General features: G+C 38.5%; 1 protein-coding gene and 1 pseudogene across 4 annotated transcripts in view; one reads left to right on the top strand and one right to left on the bottom strand.

Annotated features, from left to right (window-relative positions):
* Positions 1–18,256, bottom strand: part of CDC42SE2 (CDC42 small effector 2) — a 131,528-nt gene that overhangs the window by 62,509 nt on the left and 50,763 nt on the right. The window lies entirely within an intron of this gene.
* On the top strand, positions 13,629–17,423 carry LOC115515628 (annotated as a pseudogene).

Here is an 18,256-nt window from a genome sequence, read left to right as displayed (position 1 = left end):
CAGATTTGTTGGGCAATAACCAAGTAATAAGCTCCAGGAATATAGCAATTAACAACAGAATAATTTGAATACTTTAAAAAATTTATTACTCACTAACAAGGTTAAATACAAATATGTAGCACGCATGAAACTATATGCCCATCTTCTATTTCATTTGTCTCCTGAAGATGTAATTCACTTTGGGGTTCCATTCAGTCAGGTACCCCCACCACCCTGCCAAAACCCTACAGATTTGGTGATGAATTACAATCTTATGGACATTACCTCCTAGAGTAAGTGTTATTTCTTATTTCTAATAAGCAATACATATTTCTTATCTCCAGTACGTATTACTACTCATTTCTAAGAGTTTAAAAAATAAACCCTGATGGGGCACCTGGGTGGCTGAGTGGGTCAAGTATCCCACTTCAGCTCAGATCATGATCTTGTGGTGAGTTTGAGCCTGAGCCTGGAGCCTGCTTCAGATTCTGTGTCTCCCTCCCTGCCACTACCCTACTTGCATTCGCGCTCTCTCTTGCTCTCGCGCTCTCTCTCTCTCAAAAACAAATAAGCTTTAAAAACATTATAAAAAAAATAAAATAAACCCTGCACATAAAATGATGCAGTAGCAGCCAACAGGAGAGCAATTTGGTGGTGCAAGATGGCTATTTCAGCAGAGACCCAAGCCCCTCCACTCCTTAAACTCACCCGGACTCACACAAACCAAGGTCTGGATGATGGCCATTTCCACCACAAATATTAGATTAAGCAGATCTTCCCCCTGCCCCAACCAAGGGATCATTACCTTACCAATCAAAATAAACAGACATCTGGAGCAGGAAAAAAAGGTAAAATAAAGACAAACACTGAACAATTTACACCATCTGGAGCACAATGCCTCAACTGTGCAATACAGAAACGCACACCAAGGGACTATCATTAAAAATGGAGTCCAGATACCAGAAGGGGGAGCTCTCCTGCCCTACTACTCCTAGTTAATTGCAATGCCACCAGAGAAGGAGGAAGGAATAATTTCTCCTTGCCCAGCAACAAGCTCAGCCAATAAGAAAATATATACCTCAACCAATGAGAAGCCATCATCATGCTCAACTCAAGCTTTACTCCAAAGGACTTTCCTTCAAAGCAGCTCCCTCCCATCTTTCTCCTTTTCTCAATAAAGTAATGCTCCTCTCCTCTCCTCTTATCTCATCTCCGGACTTGCATATGGTTTTACATACTTGCATTTTGAGATATATTCCAAAATGCAGTACCTTCACTGATGCTGAATAAACTCATTTTGCTAGTAAAATAACTGGCTGTTTTACTTTTAGAGTTGACAGGAAATAACTGTACTAGACGGATATTATTACCACATGAGAGAAGTTCCAGAAAGAGGGAAAAAATAAAACATTTCAAGAGAAAAATAAACATGTTAAAAAATGATGAGAGTAAGTTTTCCCAGAATTAAAGATAAAAGAAGTCACGACTGAAAAGCCCAAAGAGAGGCAGCTGGGTATCTCAATCAGTTAAGTGACAAACTTTGGCTCAGGTCATGATCTTACAGTTCGTGGACTGGAACCCTGACACGGGCTGTGTGCTAACTGCTCAGAGCCTGAAGCATGCTTTAGATTCTGTATTTCCCTCTTTATTTGCCCCTCCCCCACTTGCACTCATGCTCTCTCTTTCTCAAAAATAAACATTACAAAAAAAATTTTTTAAGAAAATTAAAAAATAAGAAAAGCCCAAAGAGCCAGATAAGGTACAAGGGAAAAAAAACTCACTGCTGAAAAAAATTAAGGTTATGTAAATTGGTAGTACTTTTAGAAACTGTCAAAAATGTGTACATTTAATGTGTATGACTTCTGAAAATCCAGCAATAATTGAGGATAAGGCAGAAAATGCAAAATATTTATATGCACAAAAAATGTTTTATTGCAATACTTCTTTATTTTTATTTTTTTTTAATGTTTATTTTTTGAGAGAGACAGAGTGTGAGTGGGGGAGGGGTAGAAAAATAGAGGGAAAAACAGAATCCGAAGCAGGCTCCAGGCTCTGAGCTGTCAGCACAGAGTCCCACGTGGGGCTTGAACCCTTAAGCTTTGAGATCATGACCTGAGCCAAAGTCAGACGCTTGAGGCGTCCCAGCAATACTACTTATGATAGGAGGGAAAAACCCAGACACAACCTAAATGTTGGTAATAATTAAATTATGGCTTAATGATAGATTCTACAGCAGCCACTCTCATAGTGTTGAGAGAAGAGAGTATGTTTAACAAATTTTATTTGAGGACATCTAAAGAGTCCAATAACCGTGAGAAATGTACATTAAAACTACAATGAGCATGTATTTCTTAAATTACTAAAATTTAAAAACCTGTTTTTAAAAATCTGACAAACTTGGTAGCTTGTGCTTCAAATATTTTACCAAGAATAGGCCAGCAACAATTACTTTTTAGATATAATTCACAGGAGTATTAGCTTCCCAGACTTTACAGGGCATTTCTATACTAAAGGAGAATATAACGCAGCTACTCTTATTGAGTAAGCACCTTATGACAGTTTTTTCATTTTGTAAATATTAAAATATAGTTCAGAAAATTTCAACATCCACTAGGCCAAAGAAAGGTCTTATTTCTGGTCGTATTTCTACTAAGTGGTTTATATTTTTATCAGTTTCATTAGCTCAGCTCCACATGAGACCAGTGCCTGCCTTGATTTCTGGAATTCTGCCCCAATTCTTTTCTCCTAGTCCATGTTGCCAGGGTTGCAGCTGCACAACCAATTCTTATTAAAATGTAAGTCTTTGAAATGCATGTCTATGGAAAAGAATATAAAGGATTTCATTATCTTTTCTCAAAACTGACAGGATTAAACCCCCACCCTTCCCAAGCCTTACTACCACTCAGCACCCTTCTTTACCAACTCACACACCAAGTACAGTAAATGCAACTGCTCAGTCTTAAATATTCAAATGAAAAGTCATAAAGAAGTTAATTACACAGTGGTGAAACTTGAAGTCTAGCAAAAATTATTTTTAAATGACTTCTAATACTTACGATTTAATTGTAGGCTACAGCTACAGCTGTATATATCTACAGCTAGATATTCACATAATGATGTAATACTTTTAAATACTACTACTAACTACTTCCAAAGAATAACTACTTCTAAGACAGAAGCAGCAATTCTATGATGATAATGCCAGAATAATGATTTCAGGCACTTCAAGTCAAGAAAACAAAACTGCAATTAATTTACTTAAAATGGAAAATGTTTTACCAGGTATTTTGTAGTAGGACACTGATGACCCTAAAATTTTTTTGGAGGAGGAAAAAAAAACCTGAAAAGCAATTTATACCCTTTTTCCATTTTTCACTAGGATCTCATGTACTTTTTTTGTCTGGATAAAATCCTTCAACACTGCTTGACCTTGCTCTTAAAAAAAAATTTATGACTGAATTCATCTTGTGAGAAAAGTTAACACCAAACTGTCAAGACCATGAAGGTAAAACTTTTCAATTAGAAGTAAACAGAGGCGGGGGTGCCCAGGTGGCTCAGTTGGTTAAGCGGCCAACTTAGGTTAACATTATGACCTCTTGGGTGGGTGAGTTCAAGCCCTACGTCGGGCTCTCTCCTGTCAGTGCAGGAGCCTGCACTCAGACCCTCTGTCCTGGTCTCTCTCTCTGCCTCTCCCTGGCTCAGATGAGCTCTCTTCCTCTCTCAAAAATGAACATTAAAAATAAATAAATAAACATGTTTTTAAAAAGTAAACAGAGGTCTAATTCTACCTTGCAGAGGAAAAATGACATACAGTTTTTTATTAAAACATCGTACTTTTAATGCTGGTACACAGTTGAAATTCTTATAACATGCAGAACCTGAGAATTTAAACTATGTATGAGAAGGGGCACCTGGGTGGCTCAGTCAGTTGGGCGTCCGACTTTGGCTCAGGTCATGATCTCGCTGTCTGTGAGTTCGAGCCCCACGTCGGGCTCTGTGCTGACAGCTCGGAGCCTGGGGTCTGTTTCGGATTCTGTGTCTCCCTCTCTCTCTCTGACCCTCCCCTGTTCATGCTCTCTCTGTGTCTCAAAAATAAATAAACATTAAAAAAAATTTTTTTTAACTATGTACGAGAAAAGTTAGCATAATTCATTTGGGTTAAGTATAGCCTAGTTTGTTCCTGGATCATTCAATCATGGTTAAATAGAAGAAAAAAAGAGGAGAGGCACAGTAAAGGGTACTATCCCTTTAAGATCTGATTATAGAACATATACCTAACAACAAAGCATACTGAGCAACGGTTGTAAAAATTGACTACTTGTTTCATTCTAGGTGATCAAAATGAAATCAGATTAAATATACTTGATAAACTTTTTTAAATATGCAAGGAATTTATGACTATAATGCTTGTTAAAAATGTATATTGGGATCACCTCATATCCATTACAATGGGTAGTATAAAAAAAAACAGTTAAATATAGGTGAGACTGTGAATAAATTGGGAAGTCTTGCACACTGTTGGTAAAATTGTAAAATGGTGCAACTCCTGTAATGAACAATATGAAGATTCCTCAAAAATTGAAAAATAATACCACTAGGTGATCCAGCAATCCCACTTTCAAGTACATCACGTGTGTGTATGTATGTGTATGTATTTTTTTTAAGTTTTTTTTTTTTACGTTCATTTATTTTTGAGACACACAGAATGAGAGGGAAAGGCAGAGAGAGAGGGGGACAGAGGATGTGACAATGTGGGGGGCTTGAACTCACAAACTATGAGATCACGACCTGAGCTAAAGTCAGATGCTTAACCGACTGAGCCACCCAGGCACCCCTATTTGTTTATTTTAATGTTTATTCATTTTTGAGAGAAAGAAAGATATGGAGTGTAAGCAGGGTAGGAGCAGAGAGGGAGACACAGAATTCAAACAGGCTCCAGGTTCTGAGCTGTCAGCACAGAGCCTGACGCGGGGCTTGAACCCACAAACCACGAGATCATGTCCTGAGCCAAAGTCAGACGACTAACCGACTGAGCCACCCAGGCGCCCCTAGGTATATCAGGTATATATTTAAAAGAACTGAAGGCAGAATCTCAAAGAATATGTACACTCTCATGTTCATAGCAGCACTATTTACAAGAGCCAAAAGGGGCAAGGAAGACAAACATCCAACAGCCAATGAATTCACCAACAAAATGTGATCTATACATATAACGGAATACCATTCAATAGTCTTAAAAATCCTGTCACATGCTGCATGGATGAACTTTGAAAACATTATGCTAAGTGAAATAAGCCAGTCACATTATGATTCCACTTATATGAGCAATTCTACTTACATCTAAAGTACTCAAATTCAGAGAAACTTCTAACGTGCTAGCAATAGAAAGTAAAAGGAAGTGGCTGAATGAGTATTTGAGTTTCATTTTTGCAAGAGGAGAGTTAAGAAGATCTGTTCACAACAATGTGAATATATTACTAAACTATACACTTAAAAATGGTTAAGATGCTGGGGCACCTGGGTGGCTCTGTCAGTTAAGCATCTGACTCTTGATTTCAGCTAAGGTCGTGATCTCATGGTTCGTGAGATCAAACCCCCTATCAGGATCTATGCTGATGGCATGGAGGCTGCTTAGGATATTCTCTCTCTCCGCTCTCTCTGCTTCTTCCCTCCACTCATACTCTCTGTCTCAAAATAAATAGACTTTTTTTTAATGGTTAAGATGGTAATTTTTTTTAAATATTTTTTTCAACTTTTATTTTAGGAGAGAGAGACTGTGCGAGCAGGGGAAAGGGACAAAGGGAGAGAGAGAGAGACAATCCCAAGAAAGCTCAATGCTCAGAACAGAGCCTGATACCAAATTCAATCTCACAATCCTGGGATCATGACCTGAGCAAAAATCAAGAGCTGGATGTTCAAGAGACTGAGCCACCCAGGCACCCCAAGATGGTAATTTTTGTTGTATGTTTTATATCACAATAATAAAAAAAAAAACTTTTTAATGTAATTTAATGTAATGTAAGGTTTCACCCTTAAGAAACTCTGATGAGTTGATAAAGATGAAAATTAGGATAAAGAGGTTTTATTACTCAGTATTACATATTAATTTGTGTGTGTGTGTTATATGTTTCTTTTTGGTCACATGAGTAATATACCAATATGTTACCATAGTGTAAAACTCTAAAGATGCAAGAGTAGATTATGACAAAATAAATCTCACCATTATCTAGCCACCCAGTTATCCTCCACAGACACAGCCACTAGTATCAACTTCTAGTGTAGCCTTTTACAAGTATTCTATACATACAAAAGAATGTAAATATGTATCATTTTCTTTTTAAAATATTTTCATGTGACTGCATATATCATTTGGCACCTTGCTATTTTCACTTAATACTTCCCTTGGAAAACAGGCAATATCAAGAACTTTTTTAAAACTGCCTACCTCAATTTTGAAGGCTATATTTTATCACATGGGTATAAACAATCTCCAATAGGTGTAAAGCTGAGTTGTTTCTCACCTTTTACTTCCACATACATAATGCATGGAATAATCTTGTACTTTCACACATGTGGAATATGACAGAGTGAACCCAAAACCTAGAGCATTTATCTGTGGTGGTGGATCAAAGAATTTGTAGATTTAAATTTCAGTAGGTATTTTAGATTTTCACAGATATTTTTCAAATCTAACAGAATATACCAAGCTACACACCCACTAACAATCCACTAGAGTATCTGCATTTCCAATCTTTGAAAAATGCCTCCTCAACTCCAATAACATAAAGGGGGGTAAAAATCTGCTTTCCTCCTCTGAAGAGAAGGATCTATTTTGTTTGTTTGTTGTGGACCATTACCCTGCTATAATATACTGCAATTAAAAAAACCAAAAAATGCTTTTCTCTGATCTGAAATGCATTTTTATCATATTCTAAATTTCTATTTCCATTCAGAGTGATTATTAATAGATATGAATTTAACTCATTGTATTACCTATAAAGTTGTTGTTTGGGGATTTTTTTTTTTTTTTTTTTTTTTTTTTTTTTTTTTTTAAGAAAAAGAGGGAAGGAGACCACGAGTAGGGGGTAGGGGGAAGAAAGAGTGAGAGAGAGGGAGTGAGAGAGAGGGAGTGAGAGAGAGGGAGTGAGAGAGAGACAGAGACAGACAGAATATGAATCTTAAGCAGGCACCACACTCAGTGAAGAGCCCAACACAGGGCTTGATCCTACAACCCTGACATTGTGACCCTAGCTGAAATCAAGAGTCAAACGCTCAAATGACTGAACCACCCAGGCACCCCTTCTTTGTTCCTTTCTAGTCTTGGTTGCTTTTGGTCTTTCTTTCCCAAAGATTCCCCTTTAATATTTCTTGCAGGGTGGGTTTAGTGGTCACAAAGTCCTTTAGTTTTTGTCCCGGAAACTCTTTATCTCCCTCTAATTCTGAATGAAGCCTACTGGATAAAGTATTCTTGTATGCCTATTTTCCCATTCAGCACACTGAATATATCATGGTTAGTGAGACCAACAGAAGTTCTTCCCAGAGGCAGAAACTGTTCTCCACATTACTTTCTATGGTGTAGAGAACAACTACAGCTGAAATAAGATTATTCCATAAATAAAGGGAAATAAGGGGTTCAGAATTCCATCCCAAATAAAGAACTTAAAATGAGTGCTTTACTACAGGCTTAGAGCACCAGGATGAAGTGGGACCCAGAATTTGAGAAATTAAATAAATAAATAACACTGGGGCTTGGAAAGATCTTCCTCCCACCCCTACTTTCAACTCATTTAAAAGACCAGCATTTCAGGTAAGTACAAAGATGCATAAAATACAAAACCCATGTGTCTGAGTAAATAGTTAAAAGAAGAGGACTCAAAAGGTCCCATTAAGTGAACCCATTCAACCAAAGAAAAGCACGCATGCTAATCAAGGCCAGCTCAGGCTTGGCAGGTGTATCTAGGTCCTAGATGCTATCAATATCAAGTTTCTTTCCCCAGAAATCCATTCAAATTCTATAGTTTTTGACCTTAAGAGCTTTACTCATAACAGCATCCCAATCCTGATTTTTAACCAAATTACCTCAGCTAGGCTTGACAGTAACTGTCTCCTTTTCAGTGGATAACTCTGTAACTCCAGGAAAATACAGAAATCAATACAGAAATGATGAGGTCAACCAAAAGCTACAGCATTAATATTTTATTGCCATTAAATATATTTTAACAACTTACTATTAGGGTATTTTATGTTCTATTTATAAAGGTATTTAACAGATAAGAAAATGTGATAAGCTAAATTTGCAAGTATAATTTATTGGACATTTAAGGATTATTTATGTTTTAAGAAAATTTGTTTACTGGTAAATCTGCCTTGTTAAATGCCTGAAATATATGAAGGAATCAGAAAAATGTAGCTATAGCTTATAATATTTAGGAATGTAAGTAATCAGGCATGAAAGTGTTAGTCAATTTGTAAAGAGTAAAATTTACTCTTCCCCATCTACCATTAAAACCCAAAGACAATACCACAGCAAGCAGACAACAAAAAGTAATGAAAACTATCCAAATTGGTAAAGAAGTAAAACTGTCACTATTTGCAGATGACATGATAATCCTGAAACTCCTGAAACTCCACCAAAAAACAACTAGAACTGATAATTGAATTCAGTAAAGTCATAGGATATAAAATCAGTGTATAGAAATTCACAACATTTCTATACACTAGTAACAAAGCAGCAGAAAGAGAAATTAAGAAAACAATCCCATTTACAACTACGGCAAAAATAGTAAGATACCTCGGAATAAATTTAACCAAATAGGTGAAAGATCTGTTCTCTGAAAACTATAAAAGACTGATGAAAGAAACTGAAGACAACCCAACCAAATGAAAAGAGATTCCATGCTCATATGTTAGAAGGACAAACCAGGTAAAATGTCTACACTACCCAAAGCAATCTATACACTTAATGCAATCCCTATGAAAATACCAATGGCATTTTTCACAGAACTGGAACAAAAAAATCCTAAAATTTTTATGGAACCAAAGACCCTAAATAGCCAAAGAAATCTTGAAAAAGGAAAAACTGGAAGTATCACAATTCCAGACCTCAAGTGACACTACAAAACCATAGTGATTAAAACAGTATGGTACTGGGATAAAAACAGACACACAGATCAATGGAAAAGAGTAGGAAGTCCAGAAAGAAACCCACTAATCATATGGTCAATTAATCTGCAATAAAGGAGGCAAGAACATGCACTGGAAAAAGTCTCTTCAACAAATAGTGCTGGGAAAACTGGACAGCTACAGCAAAAGCATGATACCAGACCACTTTCATACAGCCTATATACAAATAAACTCAAAATGGACTAAGACCCTAAATGTGAGACCTAAAACCATAAAAATCCTAGAAGAGAGCACAGGTGGTACTTTCTCTGACACTGATTATAGCAACATTTTTCTAGATATGTCACCTGAGGCAAGGGAAACAAAAGCAAAAACGAACTACTGGAACTACTTCAAACTAAAAAGCTTCTGCACAGCAAAAGAAACAACCAACAAAACTAAAACACAACTTACTGAATGGAGAAGATACCTGCAAATGACACACTCAATAAACAGTATCCAAAATATATAAAGAACTTATATAACTCAACACCAAATGAACCAAATAATCCAATTGAAAAATGGGTAAGGGTACCTGGGTGGCTCAGTCTGTTAAGCATCTGACTCTTGATTTTGGCTCAGGTCATGATCTCATGATTTTTGAGATCAAGCCCCACATTAAGCTCTGAGCTAACTCTGCTGGGCTCTGTGTGGGGCCTGCATGAGAGTCTCTCTCTCCCTCTCTCTCTCCACCCCTCCCTTCCTTTTGCTCTCTCTCAATATAAATAAACTTTAAAAAAAATTTTTTTTTCAATACAAATGGGAAGAATAGGGGGTGCCTGGGTGGCTCAGTTGGTTAAGCATCCGACTCTTGATTTTGGCTAGGGTCATGATCCCAGGGTCACAGGATCAAGTCCTGTGTCAGGCTCTGTGCTAAGTGTGGAGCATGCTTGAGATTCTCTCTCTCTCTCTCTCTCTCTCTCTCTCTCTCTCTCTCTGTCTCTGTCTCTCTCTCTCTGCCTCTCTCCCCTATATTCACGCTCTCTCTTAAAAAACAAAAACAAAAAAAGGGCAGAAGAAGACATGAATAGACACTTCTCCAAAGACATACAGATGGCTAACAGACACATGAAAAGATACTCAACATCATCCATCATCAGGGAAACTGCAAATTAAAACCACAATGAGATCTTACTTCATACCTGTCAAAAATAAAAAAGACAACAAGTGTAGACAAGTATGTGAAGAAAAAGAAACCTTCGTGCACTATTAGTGAGACTGCAAATTGGTACAGCTATTGTGGAATACAGCATGGAGGTTCCTCAGAAAATTAAAAATAGGACTACCCCATGATCCAGTAACCACATTTCTGGTTACTTACTCAAAGAATATAACACCACTAATTCGAAGGGATAAATGCACCCTTATGTTTACTGCAGCATTATTTACAACAGCAAAACTATCGAAGGAGCCCAAGTGTCCACCAACAGATGAATGGATAAAAGATGTGGCACACACACACATACACAGGAATGTTAGCCATAAGAAAAGAATAAAATATAGCTATTTGTATCAACATGGAGTGAGAAAGCATAATGCTAAGTCAAATAAGCCAGAGAAAAACAAATCTTGGATGATCTCGCATATATGTGGAATCCAGTAAACAAATCAGCAAGGCAAAAAAAAAGAGGGAGACAAACCAGAAAACAGACTCTTAATTATAGAGAAAAACTGATGGTTACAAAAGGGGAGATGGGTCAAGGGATGGGAGAAATAGGTGAAGAGGATTAAGAGTACAGTTATCTTGATGAATGCTGAGTAATACAAAGAATTTTTAAATCACTATACTGTATACCTAAAAGTAAAATAACACTGTATGTTAACAACACTATAATTAAAATAAAATACCCAAAGACAGTATACACAGTACTCAACTTGTTCTGAGTTCTATGGGTCAACCATTTTTAAAGAAAACCATAGAAAGATAACCATAGGAATGTGGCCTTGAGTGGAAAATTTCTATACCCACCCTAATATCAATACATTTCCTTTAATTAGTATCATTCCCTATAAGCATTTCTTCAGTGAACATGTGCATTAAAACCATTCACAATTATTAGATGGTTAATAATAAAATTAAAATAGGTATCTTGCATAGGACTACTTTTTAAAGAAATGGCTCCTTTTGTAAAAGCACATCTTATATCTACAGAGCACAAAACAAGCAGAGCATTTTCTCATGCTGCCAGGAAAACACTCTTTAATCAAAACCACAAAAGGGCTGCTTTTCTGATTTCCTCACAGAAATCACAGCCTTTACAGTGAGAACATACAGCAATAGCTACAATAAATTCCAGCTGCTGTGGTAAGGATTATTATATTATGGTTAGCTGCTGAGTGGGCCCAACACGGACCCACCAATTCTATTTACTTAAGCAAAGCATAGCTCCTCAAATGGCAATTATGTCCAGATAATTATACCCTAGACCATTAACCAAAATAACTAGAAATTTAATATCAGTTTCCATTCCCTTAAACTATAACACTATTATAAGACTTTCAAAAATATTTTCTAGCTATAGATAGAGACAGATATTTTGGATCATACTGACAAAATTGAAGAGTAATTCCAATTATTCCATTCCTTAGATATCTCCCAAACTCCTCCTTTATAGCTATTTGCAAGTTTAACAGGAGAAACTCTGAACCATTCAGGGGCAATATTTGAATGGGACAATCACATTCTACCTCTGTATTTTAATAATTTTCTATAATATGCATATTTCCTCATTCTCTCACATTTGGTAAATGAATTAGTCCTCGTGTGTGTGTGTGTGTGTGTGTGTGTGTGAAAGAGAAAGAGAGAGACAGAGAGAGAGAGACGGAGGGAGGGTTGGATGGAAGGAGGGAGAAAGAATGAGAGAGAGAGAGATAGCGCTCGTGCGAGAGAACTAAGAGAAATACCTAAACCCACCAGCGAACTACTGAAAGAGTGGTACCTACAGCAAAATGCTATCAAGTCAGAATGGGAAAATGGTAGGATCAGAAATCAGCTAAAAGACCATGAAACCAGGAAACTACAACAATACTACATATCTATTTTCTGGGTTTTTTCCACTTCTAAAATTGATACAACATTTTCCTATCATTAGTCATAATACAGGCTTATTATCAATATGCCTCACTAATCAGATAATTATAAAAATTAACATATTGAACATATATTCACTGAACTCCTACTACATGCTAGCCCCACATAAAAATTTTTAAATATATATTTAAAATAAATACAACTTAGCAAGTTACAAATTATAATAAACTTATTTTTTAAATGTACAAAAATGAATACTGCCAGAGGTAAGACGTGCATACATTATCAGAGATTAAAAATGAGTGCGGTATAAGTAGGTAGAAATAACAGTAATTTTTAGTTTCAGCCATTATGACACAGCAACAATTAAGACTTTAAAATCTGGCCTACATAGACATCCAAATAGAATTTTAAAAAAACTCTTAATAAAACAGAAGTACTTTGCTCTCTTTCCTATTTTATTTATGAAGAATACTAGTAAGGGCTGGCATCATGCTCAGTGGTGAAAAACTATATTCAATTAATGTAAGCATTTAGTGAAACATCAGATGTTTTAAATTAATTAACAAGATGCTCACTGTTATCACAATGTTCTAGAAGTTCTAGATAATGCAACTAGTAAGTGAACCAATATGATATAAAGTCTGAAAAGGATAAGCAAAATTCAATATTATGTATGTTTATAAATAAGGACTTTATTCCCAGAAAAGCTAAGTCAATCAGCAAGACTATTAGAAATATTAAGTGGGGGCGCCTGGATGGCTCAGTCGGTTAAGCATCTGACTTTGACTCAGGTCACGATCTCACAGCTCATGGGTTCCAGCCCCACGTTGGGCTCTGTGCTCACAGCTTTATATTCTGTGTCTCCCTCTCTCTCTGTTCCTCCCCACTCATGCTCTCTGTCTCTCAAAAATAAATATATGTTAAAAAATTTTTTAAAGAAAGAAATATTAAGTTAATTTAGTTAGGTTAGCTGATTAAACTTCCCAATAATAATAATCTTACTAATGTTAATAAATAGGTGAGTTTAAGGAATACAACACAATGAAGAGGCAGTGCAACAGAGGTTAATACACACATGGATCTCAGAGCCAAACAGATATGGATTATAATCTCAATTCTACCACTTCCTAGCTGCATAAACTGCTATAAAGTCACCTAATGTCTCTAAATTTTTTCAAGTATAAAAATGAAGAGGGGCCTCTAGGACTGAGTCCTTATCAATGCTGGCTGCAAAGCTAACTCCACAGGCACGGGGCAGAGGGGCAAGGTAGCTACCACCCCTGTGGCTGGTGGGAGAGCTGTTCCAGGGAAGGGGGTGTGTAGGGAAAGGAGGGTTGGGGAGCCGTTGCTCGCTTTTCAAATTTTGGAGGGTAGCACAGCAGCTACCCCTCAGGCGGATGTACCTGGTTCCTGGAGTGACAAAAAACCCTGTTTAATCTAGAAAAAGAAATAAATGCCCAATACTGAGCAGGCCTCACTGGAGGAGGAGGAGCAACCACACAAAGAAAACTGCCTACACTGGCCTAGACCTGAAACCCATTATCACAGCCACCACTGTTCTAGCTTCCCTGAAGGAGCAGCTCACCTAAGGAGTCATCTCCTTGGAGATTAAGAGATGTGCAAATACTGATATGAACAAACCTAGAGTTTTTGATGCCATCCATCCCAACAACAACCTCATCAGGACAGAGTCAGCACAAGGGACCCTCTATTCACCATGAAAGATCATTGGGTAACTCAAGAAGTTCAACACAAATGAATTCTTATTCTGACAGTGAAAACCAGGAAGCAAGGAGTTTCCAAGACAGCCAGAATCTGGGTAAGACACACAAGAGACCACAGCATTCGCTCACAGTTCAACCAGTAACCATTTAGTGAGTAATTCAAGAGCTGAAGGGCAAACACTAGTTCAACCATGAGTAGCCAATCAGGCCATGAGAAGAGTTAGTTCAGCTCCATCTAGAGCACAGTCGTTCTTATGTTACCAGGACAGGTATGTCTTCCTCAAAGGGGTCAGTGAGAACTTCTCTGGATAGTAGATTTGGCTCTCCGTCACTGAGACTCCCGACCACCGAACCCCAGGGCATCTTCCTCCACCCCATTACCTGCTCAGTGGGAAGCGTCTCCATACTCTAAACAGAGAGTCAGCTCCCCAACAGTTGTACATCACACTGTATTAGTCACCACCCTACACTCCTCCAATCCCGAAAGACCAATCCCTCAGTACCAAACTGCCACCAGAGCAGGGTCCCCACTGACCCTGATGGTCAAGCTCAAGCAGCTTCCCCATCCAAAGGCCAAGTGGGGTCATTGCCCTGCAGTGATGACCACTATACCACACATCTGGGACCTTCACTGAAAAGGACTGTTCATGACACAGAATAATGTGGACAGCAGCATCATGCCATTACAAGTATGGTTCCTCATCAGCCAGACAGCCTGACAGGCTTACTGTTCCTAGGCTAGTCAGCCCAACCAACTTGGGCAAGACATTCATTCTGCTGTGTCTCCCAAACTGCTCATCACTACTATATATGGAGGGAAGACCCAGTACAGCCCAAGGTTATCGCAAACCAAACCACGAAACCATGGAGCTCTAAGGATTACAGGCAGCACTGTATTGCACAGGTACAGTAAGTATTGAAAATGTGCAAACGATATCCAGACAACAAAGCACCCTTACATACCAAAAAAATAATGATGCTCTGAACACAACAGCCACACAGAGCCCTACAGTCCAATCCAACACTGAGTGCAGGAGTGCAGATGTAACAGGCTTCACCATGCAGCACCACCTGATGATGGCACCACAAGATCCACAGCAATAGACCGTATTCAGACAGACCCCAGGGAGTGCCTGGCGTGTTCAGAAGTTGGGTCAAGTCGCTCACATGTTGCAACACCCTTCCCATCAGTTCAGGCAGATGCAGTGGCCTACCTGCATCACCTGTGCTCTGGCAACAATAAAGTGCAGAAGGTGGTGTATAGGTTAGGAAGAATCAAGCATTTGGTCCACCTTCTTGATGACAAGAGTTTTGGAACTTTGGCGGAATGCTGTGGTGCTCTCTGAAACCTCCTTTTTGCCAGTCTTACAGATGAAAAATAAAATACCAATCAAGAATGTTGGTGAGATATCTGCCTCGTTCCAACTGGTAAGAAAATCTACTGATAAAGTAAGGAAATTTGTATAGGAGTTCTTTGGAATTTATCTCCATAGGATACTGTAAAGGTGACAATCGACTGAGATACTCTCTCAATCTTAACAAAAAGTGTGAATATTCCAGTTCTTCTGAATGCAGTAATTCTTCTTTTGATGCTGATCATAATCAGACTTCACTTGTTCTGCCTAATTCTATAGGGGTGGAAGGGAGGGAAGAAGCAAATGCAAAATCCTATGAGAGGCTGGCAGACTCACATCAGCATGTGATTCGCACATGTATGAACACATCTAATTACAACAGCAACACTGTGGTGAACTGTGTTTGCACCCCCAAGAAACCTATCCTATCAGCCTGGCTGCTGGGATGACTTAACTAGGAAAAGAGTCTCCCAGCAAGGACATAGACCCAGGCTGACAGGGGGAGAAGAAAAAGAGAAGGACATAAAGAGATCAATGAGATGAAGTTGGTCATATCCCCAAGTTGTCAAAGTTCTCCAAGGGGACGAGATGCTGTGGCATCCAACAATGGTAAAACGGTATCTGATTCTTCCACCAGAAAGTTCCAACCCAGCCAACTTGAAAAGCTCTGCTAGATCTCTCCAGAAGCAGTCTTCTGGAAACTAGATGTTTACAGCATACATCCTGGTGGCCATCCACAAAGAAAAAGGGCTGCCCATCCTTATAGAACTTCTAAGGGCAGATAATGATAGAGCTACTCCATGTGAAGCAATTGCTTTCAGGAATATGGTGCAAGATGTTCAGAACAAGAAGCTCACAGGTAAATATACCATGAGACCTAACCAACTGGCTTCCCAGTAGCCCTGGTCCTCACGTGCTGTCTGACGAGATCACGGAAGCCATCTGCTATACCAGGTCCCTCCAGCCTGTATCCAGCTCACTCAGTAGTAACCCGCAGATGCAGGGTCGGATGCAGGCACCCACAGGACTCTACAGACTGAGGCTGGGCTGGTTCTGTCTGCATTCCAGGCCCTTCCTCTCTTCATGATGCAGTTCTGTGTATGGAGCACTTCATACAGCTGCAGGCATCAATTACTACTACCCCAATAAACAGGAAGGAAGGAAGGAAGGAAGGAAGGAAGGAAGGAAGGAAGGAAGGAAGGAAGGAAGGAGGGAGGGAGGGAGGGAGGGAGGGAGGGAGGGAGGGAGGGAAGGAAGGAAGGAAGGAAGGAAGGAAGGAAGGAAGGAAACAATAAACCTGCACGAGGTCACTAGGAAAATCATGGAGAACAACAAAGTCCTTGTTGACTCAAGGGAGAAAGAAAAGCTAGTGAACACAACCAAAGGCAGAGGAGACAGATCATCTCTCAAAGTGGTAAAGGCAGCAGCCCAGCTCTTGAATACATTATAGCAATATTAGGACCTCCAAAGCATTCATGAAAAAGATGGATGCAATCAAAACCATTTTTTTACACCTTCATTGTACATTGCAGACCAATTCAATTCACATCCTTCCTTGTCTACCACTAACCAACAGATGTCACCCATCAGTCCGTCAGCAGCACTTCCTCCTCACGAATACTGTTAAGAATCAGAGACCCTCACTCTGAATACAACAGGATCCAGCCACCTATGCAGTATTTTAAGAGCCAAAAGGAAACCACATATAAAGGCTTACACTCAGGCTCCAGCAAATCTTCACCAATTTACATCAGTTCCTATTACTCACTAGCAAGAAAACAAAACAGATGGCTACAGGATACTAGCTGTATTGTAGTCAAGATGATTTCAAAAGAGGGGTGCCTGGCTGACTCAGTTTTAAGAGTGACTCTTGATCTTAGAGTTATGGGTTCAAGCCCAACATGGAATGCAGAGATTACGTAAATAAATTTTTTAAAAAAAGAAAAAGATGATTTCAACAGAATTGTATTTGTAGAACTGTATTTGCAGTCTCCTCATAGCTATGAAGATCCTTATTTTGATGATGACTAAGTTCACTTTCCAGCTATTTACTGATTATCCAACACAGTATGGACTGAAATCAACCACAAATTATATAGACTTTTATTCCATTAAAGGACCTTCTTAAGAGCAGAACAGTACCCAGAGTCTCCAGACTTGTGGGTGTAGCATCAAGATGCTCAGTAGAAATCTTTCTAATCTTGTTTAGAATGAGAAGAAAAATACACTTGCTGATCTGCTGATGAAATGTGAAAGTGAAATATAAAGAATGAGTGAAGAGCGTTTCTTTTTTGAAGACTTATCAGTGAAGTGAGGAAACCTTTGGGAGAGAGCACTTTGACTTTCTAAGCTCTATTTAGGTGTCAGAACTAATTACTTATAGACTCTTTAGTCTGGTAAAGGTGTGGGCAATGCAAGGAGAGGTTTGAGAAATGAGTGAAAAGAGATGGGGGACGTGTAGGTAAAATGAAATTAAAGGGGATTTTTAAAATGTGCATAAAGTTATGTTCTGATAGTATGAATAGACAGTCAGTAGAGCATGTGACTCTTGATCTATAGGGGTTGTGAGTTCAAATCCCACAATGGGTGTAGAGCCTACAAAAGAAAAGAAAGAAAGAAGAAAAAAAGTAAAGAAAGAAAATGGATGGTCTTCATGTTTTATTGCTATTAGAAAAAAAAATTTGTTCAAGAATTAAGATAATGTTGAAAAGTGTACAGAACTTGGCATTTACTCATGTAAAGTATTATTTACATTTTTCCTTTAAAATTTTTTAATGCTTATTTATTTTTGAGACATGGAGAGAGACAGAGAGAGAGAGTGCGCGCAAGTCGGGGTGGGGGAGTTAGACAGAGAGGGAGTCACAGAAATGGAAGCAGACTCCAGGCTCCACACTGTCAGCACAGAGCCCAACACGGGGCTTGAACTCATGGACTGAGAGATCATGACCTGAGCCAAAGTTAGACACTTAACAGAATGAGCCACTCAGGCGCCCCTATTATTT

This window comes from Lynx canadensis, chromosome A1, assembly GCF_007474595.2.
Source record: "Lynx canadensis isolate LIC74 chromosome A1, mLynCan4.pri.v2, whole genome shotgun sequence".
Taxonomy (NCBI): Eukaryota; Metazoa; Chordata; class Mammalia; order Carnivora; family Felidae; genus Lynx; species Lynx canadensis.
Note: the sequence above shows the minus strand (reverse complement) of the source record. Positions and strands in the feature narration are given on the sequence as shown.